A 10842-nucleotide genomic window follows, 5' to 3' on the forward strand; every position below is an offset into this window, starting at 1 on the left:
AAAGAGGATTTCTCTCGAAAGGACATAAGGCAAAGTAATAGAAAAGAAGCAAAAAATGATGGGGAAAAAACCTGAATTTTGAGAGCTAAACTGCAAACTGATAGTACAAAATCTGGTTTCATATAAACTTTCTTGACAATTAATTATACCAAGAGTTTCCAAGTGATTCTGAACAATTATAAATGAGGGCCATTAAAAACATTTGGGTGTAAAAGCAAAATATTGGCTTAAAAATTCTGATGAAATATTTGGTGGCTGTATGTATTTTAAAAGTTTAGTTCCTCAAGTAAATTCTCTGATTGATGATCAAGTTTAGGGATTTTGAAAAAAAAGAAGCCAGAAAACAACCTTCTCCGCAAGAGAAACAAGGCTTCAAAACTGCAGATACTTCTCCAGGTTAAATAGCGTATTCTTAAAGCTTGGAGATAGTGATCTCCTGAAATCCTAAGTGGGAAAATGAAAACTTGGAAATGGGTCTCACTTTCATTATTTGTCAGTCTTACAAAGGCAGAAAATTTTGCTGCAGACGTACTTACTAATTAGAGATGTTATTAATAGGAGATACTAGATATGAAATATATGGGAACTTGCCACACAATCTTTGCAATATTTTTCTCTTAGCCTAAAGTTACTCAAACTATTGAACAGTTGTACTCATCTCACACGCTAGCAAAGTAATGCTCAAAATTCTCCAAGCCAGGCTTCAACAGTACATGAACCATGAACTTCCAGATGTTCAAGCTGGATTTAGAAAAGGCAGAAGAAACAGAAATCAAATTGCCAACATCTGCTGGATCACCAAAAAAGCAATAGAGTTCCAGACAAACATCTACTTCTGCTTCATTGACTACGCCAAAGCTTTTGACTGTGTGGATCACAACAAACTATGGAAAATGCTGACAGAGATGGGAATACCACACCGCTTGACTTGCCTCCTGAGAAATCTGTATGCAGATCAAGAAACAACAGTTAGAACTGGACATGGAACAACAGACTGATTCCAAATCAGGAAAGGAGTATATCAGTGCTGTATATTGTTACCCTGCTTATTTAACTTCTATGCAGAGTACATCATGAGAAATGCTGGGCTGGAAGAAGCACAAGCTGGAATCAAGACTGCTGGGAGAAATATCAGTAACCTCAGATATGCAGATGACACCATCCTTATGGCAGAAAGTGAACTCCTTTGGAACCAGTCTGTTGTTCCATGTCCAGTTCTAACTGTTGCTTCCTGACCTGCATATAGGTTTCTCAAGAGGCGGGTCAGGTGGTCTGGCATTCCCATCTCTTTCAGAATTTTCCAGTTTATTGTGATCCACACGGTCAAAGGCTTTGGTATAGTCAAAGCAGAAATAGATGCTTTTCTGGAACTCTCTTGCTTTTTCCATGATCCAGTTGATGTTGGCAATTTGATCTCTGGTTCCTCTGCCTTTTCTAAAACCAACTTGAACATTTGGAAGTTTGCAGTTCACGTATTGCTGAAGCCTAGCTTGGAGAATTTTGAGCATTACTTATGGTATCCGGTCCCATCACTTCATGGAAAATATATGGAGAAGCAGTGGAAACACTGGCAGACTTTATTTTGGGGCTCCAAAATTACTACAGATGGTGATTGCAGCCATGAAATTAAAAGATGCTTGCTCCTTGGAAGAAATGGTATGAAAAACCTAGATAGCATATTAAAAAGCAGAGACATTACTTTGCCAACAAAGGTCTGTCTAGTCAAAGCTTTGGTTTTTCCAGTAGTCATGTATGGATGTGATAGTTGGACTATAAAGAAAGCTGAGCACCAAAGAATTGATGTTTTTGGACTGTGGTGTTAGAGAAAACTCTTGAGAGTCCCTTGGACTGCAAGGAGATACAATTAGTCCATCCTAAAGGAAATTAGTCCATCCTAAAGGAAATTAGTCCTGAATATTCATTGGAAGGACTGATGCTGAAGCTGAAACTCTAATCCTTTGGCCACCTGATGTGAAGAACTGACTCATTTGAAAAGGCCCTGATGCTGGGAATGATTGAACGTGGGAGGTGAAGGGGTCAACAGAGGATGAGATGGTTGAATGGTATCACTGGCTCAATGGACATGAGTTTGAGTAAGCTCCGGGAGTTGGTGATGGACAGGGAAGCCTGGCGTACTGCAGTCCATGGGGTCGCAAAGAGTTGGACATGACTGAGTGACTGAATTGAACTGAACTGAAAGCTGTTCTAAAAAACAAAGAAAAATGTTTTAACATTTAAGCACCCTTGATTTCATAAGAATGCTGGTGATTATCCTCTGAAAAGCTGGAGAGAATAGGGGGAATGATAGTGCCACCTGTGACCCAGTCAGGTTTCATCTCTGAGTAAAGTCCTGTAGATCTGTAGTGAAGGTGAAAGTCTTGGTCGCTTAGTCCTGTCCGACTTTTTGGGACTGCATGGACTGGAGCCCGCCAGGCTCCTCTGTCCATGGAATTCTCCAGGCAAGAATACTGGAGTGGGTTGCCATTTCCTTCTCCGGATTTTCCCAACCCAAGGATCAAACCCCAGGTCTTACAGGCAGATCCTTCACTGTCTGAGCCACCCAGGAAGCCCCATAGATCTATAAGCATTATTTTACTCACAGGCCTTTGTGACGTGAGGCTAATGTGTAGCCCGGGAGTGATTGTCTTTCAGTTCCTCCCAGAGAGTCAGTCTTTCACAGCTGCTGTTTCACCTGTGATGGCTCTTGACAGAGGTGAAATTGGCGAACACGGCAATCACAATCCAAAGCAGCCCCGAAGCCAGGAAAGGGCTTCTGCTCGCCCACGGGTGTGTTCGCCGAGTCTTCTCAAGATTTATTTTCTCTATTTGGCTGCCATTCCCTGGAAATGATGGAGGATGTTGCTCATCAGAGCCTGTACAACCTTCAGATCAGGCCACTGTCTGGAAAGACAGGGTGCTCCTGCTAGCAGAGTGAGAGAGGAGAAGGCCACGGATGTCAGAGCAGCTGTCACGGCCCCACCTCCTGCTGCTCAGATACACGGCTGACAACCCATCATCTAATCTCTGTTCATGCAGATGAGGAGTCAAAAGATCGTTCTATTGCATTTCCAAGGAAAGATTGGTTTCAGTTAATGCTATGATTTTCAAATAGCAGATTTTAGCTTTACTACGTTATTATGATTCACTCCTGTTTAATCGTCTCATATTTTATTTAGGACCACCGGTGCTGGGTGGGGCCGGGGTGAGGGGGGAGGATACAGAGCACAGGGAATTTTAGTGGTCCAGAAACCTGACTGCATCCTGGATTCAGTTAACTCCTGTGAGCCCAGAGCCACTGCACCCAGTAATGAATAAACCATCTCTGTCAGGAAATGAGAGGCAAGTCCCTGTTCTGTGATCACTGTCTGGGGTTCTCTCTCCTAAAACATGGGGCGTTTGGGTCCACTGTCTTATCACCAGCTTTATACCAACTTGACCTTCTTGTGCAGTAGTCTGACTTGACTTGTATCTGAGTCAGCTTGGGCTGCCATAATAAAATACCACATACTGTGTGACTTAAACTACAGATCTTTATTTTCTCACACTCCTGGAGACTATGAGCTCAAGGTGCCATCAGTGTTGGTACTGGTGAGGTCTCTCTTTTTGACATGAAGATGGCCACCTTCTTGCTGTATTCTCACACAGCCTTTTCTCAGATCCTGCATGGGGAGAAAGAGAGAGACCTCTGGTTGTCTCTTCCTCCTAGAAGGACACCAGTCCTATTGGATTCAAATCCTGCTCTAAAGACCACAGTTAACCTTAATCACCTCCTTATAGACCTTATCTCCAAATATAGTAGCATTAGGGATTATAGCTTCAACATATGAATTTTAAAGGACACAATTTAATCCATAACAATGTAAAAACATAGCACAAATAATTTAAATAAAGTAGTAGAAAAACCTTGAGCATTGGAGAGAGAAAAAGCTAAATTTGGGATTAGGGTTACTAGAGAGGTCACAAAAAATAAGAGAAGAAGTCATTTGGCTTCTCTAACTTGTTTCTTAATATAAACAATGAGAATAAAAACAATGCCTATAAATCAGAGTTGTCATAAAGCTAAAAATGTGACAAAGCATGTGAAAATGCATTATAGTGGTTAATAGCCTCTAATTATATTAAATTCTGGGCCCACTGGTTCTGGACGTGAGTGCAAAAGTAAAGGATTCAACAAGGAGGCAGCAGACTCCAGCAGTGCCTCAGTCCATAGAGCAGCCAGGGCGAGCTCGGGGCATCCCAGAGTGCGACCAGCCATGCACTTCCTATATCTCTGCAGCCCCCGAAAGAACACAGGCTGTTTCCTCTTGTCAAACAAGTTCTCAGTACAACGCTCAATCAGATAATGGACGGAAGGAATTTTGGAAATTAGATTGAGGTAATTGAGTGCTGCCAATTGCCTGGGCCCAGGCTCTTTATAACTGATACCTCCATTTAAAGGATTGATCAATGACTGGACCTGATCTCCCAGGGCAGGACTTTTACCTTGAACAAATAAATTTCATTAACAAAGGACAGAATTTCTTTGATCCATGTGTTAAGTAGCTTCTGTCGTGCCCGACTCTTTGCAACTCTGTGGATTGTAGCCTGCCAGGCTCTTCTGTCCATGGGATTCTCCAGGCAAGAATACTAAAGTGGGTTGCCATGCCCTCCTCCAGAGGATCTTCCTGACCCAGGGATCAAACCTGAGTCTCTTGCATTGGCAGGCGGGTTCTTTGCCACTAGTGCCACCTGGGATCCATGCAAGTCCTTTATCTCCAAGGCTATGCATCAATCCAAGGCAAGGCAGGTGCAGGTCCTACCCCCAGGCCTTCTAGTTTACAGCTGTTTCGTGTATCTAGTAAATATTGGGTTGGCCAATAAGTTCCTTCAAGTGTTTCTCAAAGGTAAGGTGTTACGGTAAACACCCAAACAAACTTTTTGGCCAACCCAATAGTATTGAGCACCAGCTGTGATGGGTCCCAAGAATACAGCAAGAACATAGGTAGATACTGTTCCTGTCATCATGGAGCTTATACTCTTGGAAAAGACAGATATTAATCAAGTAGTTATACACATTTTTAATGAAATATTTACTTTCAAAGGTAAATGGTGTCATGGGAGTTTGAGGTGGGTGACCCTGATGACATAATTGACATGTGAGGATGAGTACCAGTTGACTAAGAAATCATTAGGAAAGAGAAAGAAAAGTGAGTCAGGTAGAAGTTCCTATGGTGGAGAGGTCATGGCAGGTGGAAGGGGTGTTAGCGGAGTGGTGTGGTTGGTGTGCTTCAAATAAAGAAAGAGGGTGGCTTGTGGTATGAGATAAGGCTGGAGAAACAGGCAGCAGAAAAACTACAGAGACCCTTATAAGTCACGTTATACATTTTTTATTTTATCCTAGAAGCAATGAGAAACCATTAACATATTTTAATCTGGGCAAAAAAGATGATGTAGTAAGATTTGCTTTCTTGGATGGATCCCTTTGTTTGTGGTATGGAACACTGTTTACTGAGAAAATATAGATAAGTGAGGCTACTATTGGGAAGCTCTAGTAGCTATTCTGGCCAGAGATGACAGTAGCCTGGAGTAGGTGCCATTGTGGAGATTCATTCTTTGATCAGATGTTTATTGAATGCTTCTGTATGTCATTCCTGTGCCAGGGCTAGAGACTACTTGAATAGTCAAGAGATTAGAAAAGGACATGCTGATGACCTGTATGTGGAATGCAAGGAGAGAGAGCTGTTGAAAATAATGTCTAACTCTTTGACTCATCAGATACAGAACAGATAGAGCTGGAGGGGGGCCCATGTTTAGGGAAGAAGAGTGAACATTTGGACCTGGACATTTTGGGTTTGCAGTACCTTTGAGAGGACTTAGGGAGATATCGGGAGAGACAGCAGATTAAGAGTCCACAGCACAGAGGGGAGGTGTGTGAGTCACCACATAAGGATGGGAGAAGACACTGATGCACTGAGATCCTTCAGGGCCAGTGCAAAGTGTGAGTGAAAGAGAGCACCCAGGGCTGGCCCTCAAAGGGCAACTAGCTCTTTACAGCTGACATTAGAGGAAGATGGAACCTGGAAGGGAGTCCAGAAAAAAACTAAGAAGAGAGATAAAAGAAAAACTTAACGCAGTGTAAGTCATGAAAACCAAGAACAGCAGGAATTGGTCAATAGTGGAAAATTCCACTAATGGGTCAAGTGATAAGAAGACTGAAAAATATTCATTTGATCCATAACACGGAGATCATTGATTACATTTGTGAGTTAGAGTGAAGGGACAGTCACCAAATGGAAGATAAGTGAAGGAGAGGTGAGAATGTAGAGAAAATTCTCTAGAGACCTTTGGCTCTGAAGCAGCTGAGGTGAGGGGAAGAAAGAAGACACGAGTGGTTAACCGGATGATTTTCCCACAATGCACTGTTCTGCTTTGGCTCTGATGGTCTAAGATTCACAAAAAGCACATACACTCGGACCTCAAGTGTCATAGGGGAATCCCTAGGGCTCAGCTCAGAGCATCCGCTCTGGCTCTGAATATAGGTGAACACACTGCATTTGTCAAATCATCCCATGCCCCAGGAAAGCCATGGCCCACAGTCAGGAAGCTATTTGGAAGGGCTCCAAGCGTGAGAAGAAAACATTTGACAGCCTATATCTGTATTAAGAAAATTGCCACTCTGGGTAAGGTTTCAATAGGAGCAAGTGTTTCTGCTAATGCAGTACATTCACCAGTAACAAATCCACTGTTTGACACAGCAAGCAATGGTGACAGATGTGTGTTCCTAAATACTCCATTTCATTAACTGAAGCTGTCTCCTTCCTTAAGCATTAACTCACTGAATTCTGCCACTCAGATAAACTGCCTGAAGCAGACGGGTATTCCTTGTGATTTCACAAACAGTACATCTCTATAGCTCTTTTTTGTTTTAATGAATGAGCTTTAAGGTGGTAAAAAGTTGCAAACTGTCATTTGTCACTTTTTGGTGGCAATAATTTAGCATCTAATGAGCAAAACTTGCAATTCCTGCCCCCAGGCAGTGCAAAAGCCCAGGAACTCCTGCTGGGGGTACAAATGGGAGACTTTACAAAGGGAATAAATGTGGCTCAGACATGGAAATCAGGCTGAGAAAACAAGCACTTGAGTGTGTCTGGGGAGCAAATAGAAGAAAGAAATTTAAAGGCGGGTCACTGATGCATATTAAACTTAAAAGGGGCAGCTAATGCCACAGGAGTGATAAGAATGAAATAATAATCATAATATTGATATAGCTCTCATTTATGAAATGCCACATACTATGTCCCATGCACTGTGCCAAGAGCTTTGCCAGATGACCTCTTTGGGTCATTACATGAACTGTTCAAAGAATCCAACAGCTCTGAACTTCAGTTTAGAAATCCTCAAAACAGAAATTATAATGATGACAGGTCACAAAGCTAACAAGTTTTAGAGACAGATTTTGAACTCAGGTGCATCTGACTCAGGAGAACAAAGCTTTGAAACATTGTGTCAGGGACTGGAAAAGAAATAAAGAGATCTGGAATTTTTACCACAGTGCATGCATGCTAAGTCACTTCAGTCGTGTCCAACTCTGTACAACCCTATGGACTGTAGCCCGCCAGGCTCCTCTGTCCATGGGATTCTCCAGGCAAGGGTACTGGAGTGGGTTGCCATGTCCTCCTCCAGTGAATCTTCCCCACCCAGGGATTGAACCACATCTCCTGTGGCCCCTGCATTGCAGACAAATTCTCTATCACTGAGCCACCAGGGAAGCCAGTTTTTATCACACCTGGCTACAAATGAACTGTGTGGCTCAGGATCAGAAAAGTACAATAATTTTTTCTGAGTTTCACATCTACAAAACGAAGAGTTTCGCTTTTCTATGAAAAAAAAAATGTCATTGGAATTTTTATGAGGATTACATTGAATCTATAGATTTCTTTGGTTGATGTGAACATTTTAATAATATTAACTCTTTCAATGAGTACAAAATGTCTTTCCTTTTCTGTCTTCAGTTTCTTTCATCACTGTCTAATAGTTTTCAGTGTATAAGTCTTTCACATCCTTGTTAAATTTATCCCTATGTATTTTATTCTTTTTGATGCAATTGTAAATGATATTGTTTTCTTAATTTCTCTTTCTGATAGGGCATAATAAGTGATAAAAAATGCAATTGATTTTTGTATATGGATTTTGTATCCTACAACTTCACTGAATTAATTAGTCCTAATATTTCTCTTTTTCCCATTTGCTCTGGCTAGTGTTTTCAGTACTGAGTCAAATAAAAGTAATGAGTGCATGCACCTTTGTCTTGTTCCTGATCTTAGAGGAAAGGCTTTCAGCTTTTCACCGTTGAGTATAATGTTGACTTTATTGTCTGTATTATCTTGAGGTACATTCCCACTATACTCACTTTACCCACTTCATTAATCCTCTGGCTGCTTGTAAGATTTTTCTCTTTGTCGTTGGTTTTGAGAAATGTGATTTTAATGTGCCATGATATTGTTTTCTTCATATCATTTGCACTTGGGATTTATTGAACTTGTGTCTGTTGATATACAGTTTTATCAAATTTGGAAAAAATTAGTCATTATTTCTTCAAATATTTTTTGTCCATTTCTCCCCTTATTCCAAAGAATCCAATTACATGTATTTTCTGCCACTTGAAGTTATCACACAGCTCACTCATGCTCTTTTTTTTAATTTGCTTTAAAGTGCATCTCTGTATTTTATTTTGGATACTCTCCTATATCTTCCAGTTTACAAATCATTATTTCTGAGGTATACAATCCACTGTTAACTTGCCCAATGTATTTTTCATCTCAGATTTTGTAGTTTTCATCTCTAGAAATTTGATTTAGATCTTTTTATATCTTTTCCATCATGACATAACATGATTAATCTTTTCTCTGGCTTCTTGTAGAGTACAGTTACAATAACTGTTTTAATGATCTTGACTGCTAATTCCTTCATCTAGTCATTTCTAAGTTGGTTTTGATAGATTGGATTTTATCCTCACCCTGAGTTTTATTTTCTGGCTTCTTCGTATATCTAGCAGTGTTTGACTGCATGCTGACCTTATGAATTTCACCTTACTGGGTGCCAGATAGTTTAATATTCCTAGAAATATTCCTGAGCTTTGTTCTGAGATAACGGTTACATTACTTGGAATCAGTTTGAGCCTTTTGGATCTTGCTATTAATCTTTATTAGGTATGACCCTGGCAATGTTTAATCTGGGACTCATTTTGTCCTGCTACTAGGGCAAAACTCCTGAGCACACTAACCATTGCCCTATAAATTATAATGTTTTTCCATTTGGCTGATAAGAACTATTCCTGGCTCTGCATAAGCTCTGGACAGTATTACCTCTAATCTTTGCTGATACGTTTTGCCCTGTTCTCTAGTAGTTTCTTTACACACATGCTGATTGGGGCTCAGGTGAAGAAGCCAGGGGTCTCTAGAGTTCCCTACAGAACTCTCGAATTCCTGGAATTCCTTCTCTGGAATTCCTTTTCTCTGTGACGCTCTCTCTAACCTAGCTCTCTGCTCTGTGAATTCTAGTCACCTTGGCCCTCCCGATTTCTCAACTCTGTCTTCTAAATTCAGGCCACAGTGCCCCATCTGGGGGCTCCTCTGCCTACAATGCCTGGAATCTCTCTCCAGGCAATAACCTGGGACAATCACGGGGCGCATCTTACTTGTTTCCTGTCTCTTAAGGATCATTCATCTTCACTGTCCAGCGTCCAGTGTCTTGAGAACTACTGCCTTAAATATTGTGTTCAGTCTTTTTGTTTTCGTAAATCCAGTCCCTGTTATCCTCTCCAAGCTGAAAGTGACTACTTTTAATATAGCATAGTTAGTAATAGCTGTATTACAGTAGAGTAAAATGCAAGTGGTGGAATTCTTAACACATTTTTGTAATTCCTAAACTTGACATGAAAATGGTGCTTGTATCATATGTATGTGAATATCTGCTCTAAGTCAGCCACTATGGTAGACCAAATATGCTTATATTATACTTTAAATATCCATTATCATAAATTTGTAAATTAAAAATGACAACTTTAAATAATAAATGATAAAATACAAAAGATATATGATATCCAGTTAGTGAATGGCAGAGAAATGATGGAATAAACTCAGACCTATCTAACTTCAAATCTTGCCACCCTTTCAGAAAGACGTGCTACCACCAATGTGTTCATTTGATGAGCTGTTGAAATGATTATAATGTGTCCAGTCTGCGGCAGACTTGTGATAACAGAGATAATACAGAAGAGGGCATTGTCCTGGCACACAAGTGACTTATAGGTGGTTATAGAATGGGACACAAATGTAAAATAACTGGAGAAAAAGCAGTTGCTCGACCATGTTCTATACTTCTGAATGAAAGTCAGTGAGGGAAAGACAGAAAAAAAAAGAAATTTATAAATTGGTACCTTCTCACCCTTTCTCTCCCATCGCAATATGGGCAGTTGACTCTCTTCCTTGTCGTCTTTTACAGGACTTTTAGGATCAAGCAATTCCTGGCTAAGATGCAAAAACATAATTGTCCCATTCTCACATGGATTCAGATGAAACTAATAATAAAATCAGGTTCCATTCCAAGAAGAGACATTGAAGAAGAACCAAGCTCGGTCTATGAGGAATTGCATATGCAACGGCATGCATATTTATGCTGTATCAGATTCACTAATGTCTTACCATAGGAAACTGAAAATGTCACCACTATCTGGAAATTTGCACGTTTTGTTAAGAAAATGATTTTTCTCTTTCTTATTATGCTTCTTCACTAGTTTGATTCCATAATAATACATGAAAACATTCGTTTGAAAAAAAGAAATTGATGTCTTTCCCTTTTTGC

General features: G+C 40.4%; 1 pseudogene; it reads left to right on the forward strand.

Annotated features, from left to right (window-relative positions):
- The window catches only part of LOC114110289 (large ribosomal subunit protein eL39-like), a 34541-nt pseudogene extending 23918 nt beyond the window's left edge, over window positions 1-10623 (forward strand).
- The last annotated feature ends 219 nt before the right edge of the window (window positions 10624-10842 follow it).

The sequence above is a fragment of the Ovis aries genome, chromosome 22, assembly GCF_016772045.2.
Source record: "Ovis aries strain OAR_USU_Benz2616 breed Rambouillet chromosome 22, ARS-UI_Ramb_v3.0, whole genome shotgun sequence".
NCBI lineage: Eukaryota > Metazoa > Chordata > Mammalia > Artiodactyla > Bovidae > Ovis > Ovis aries.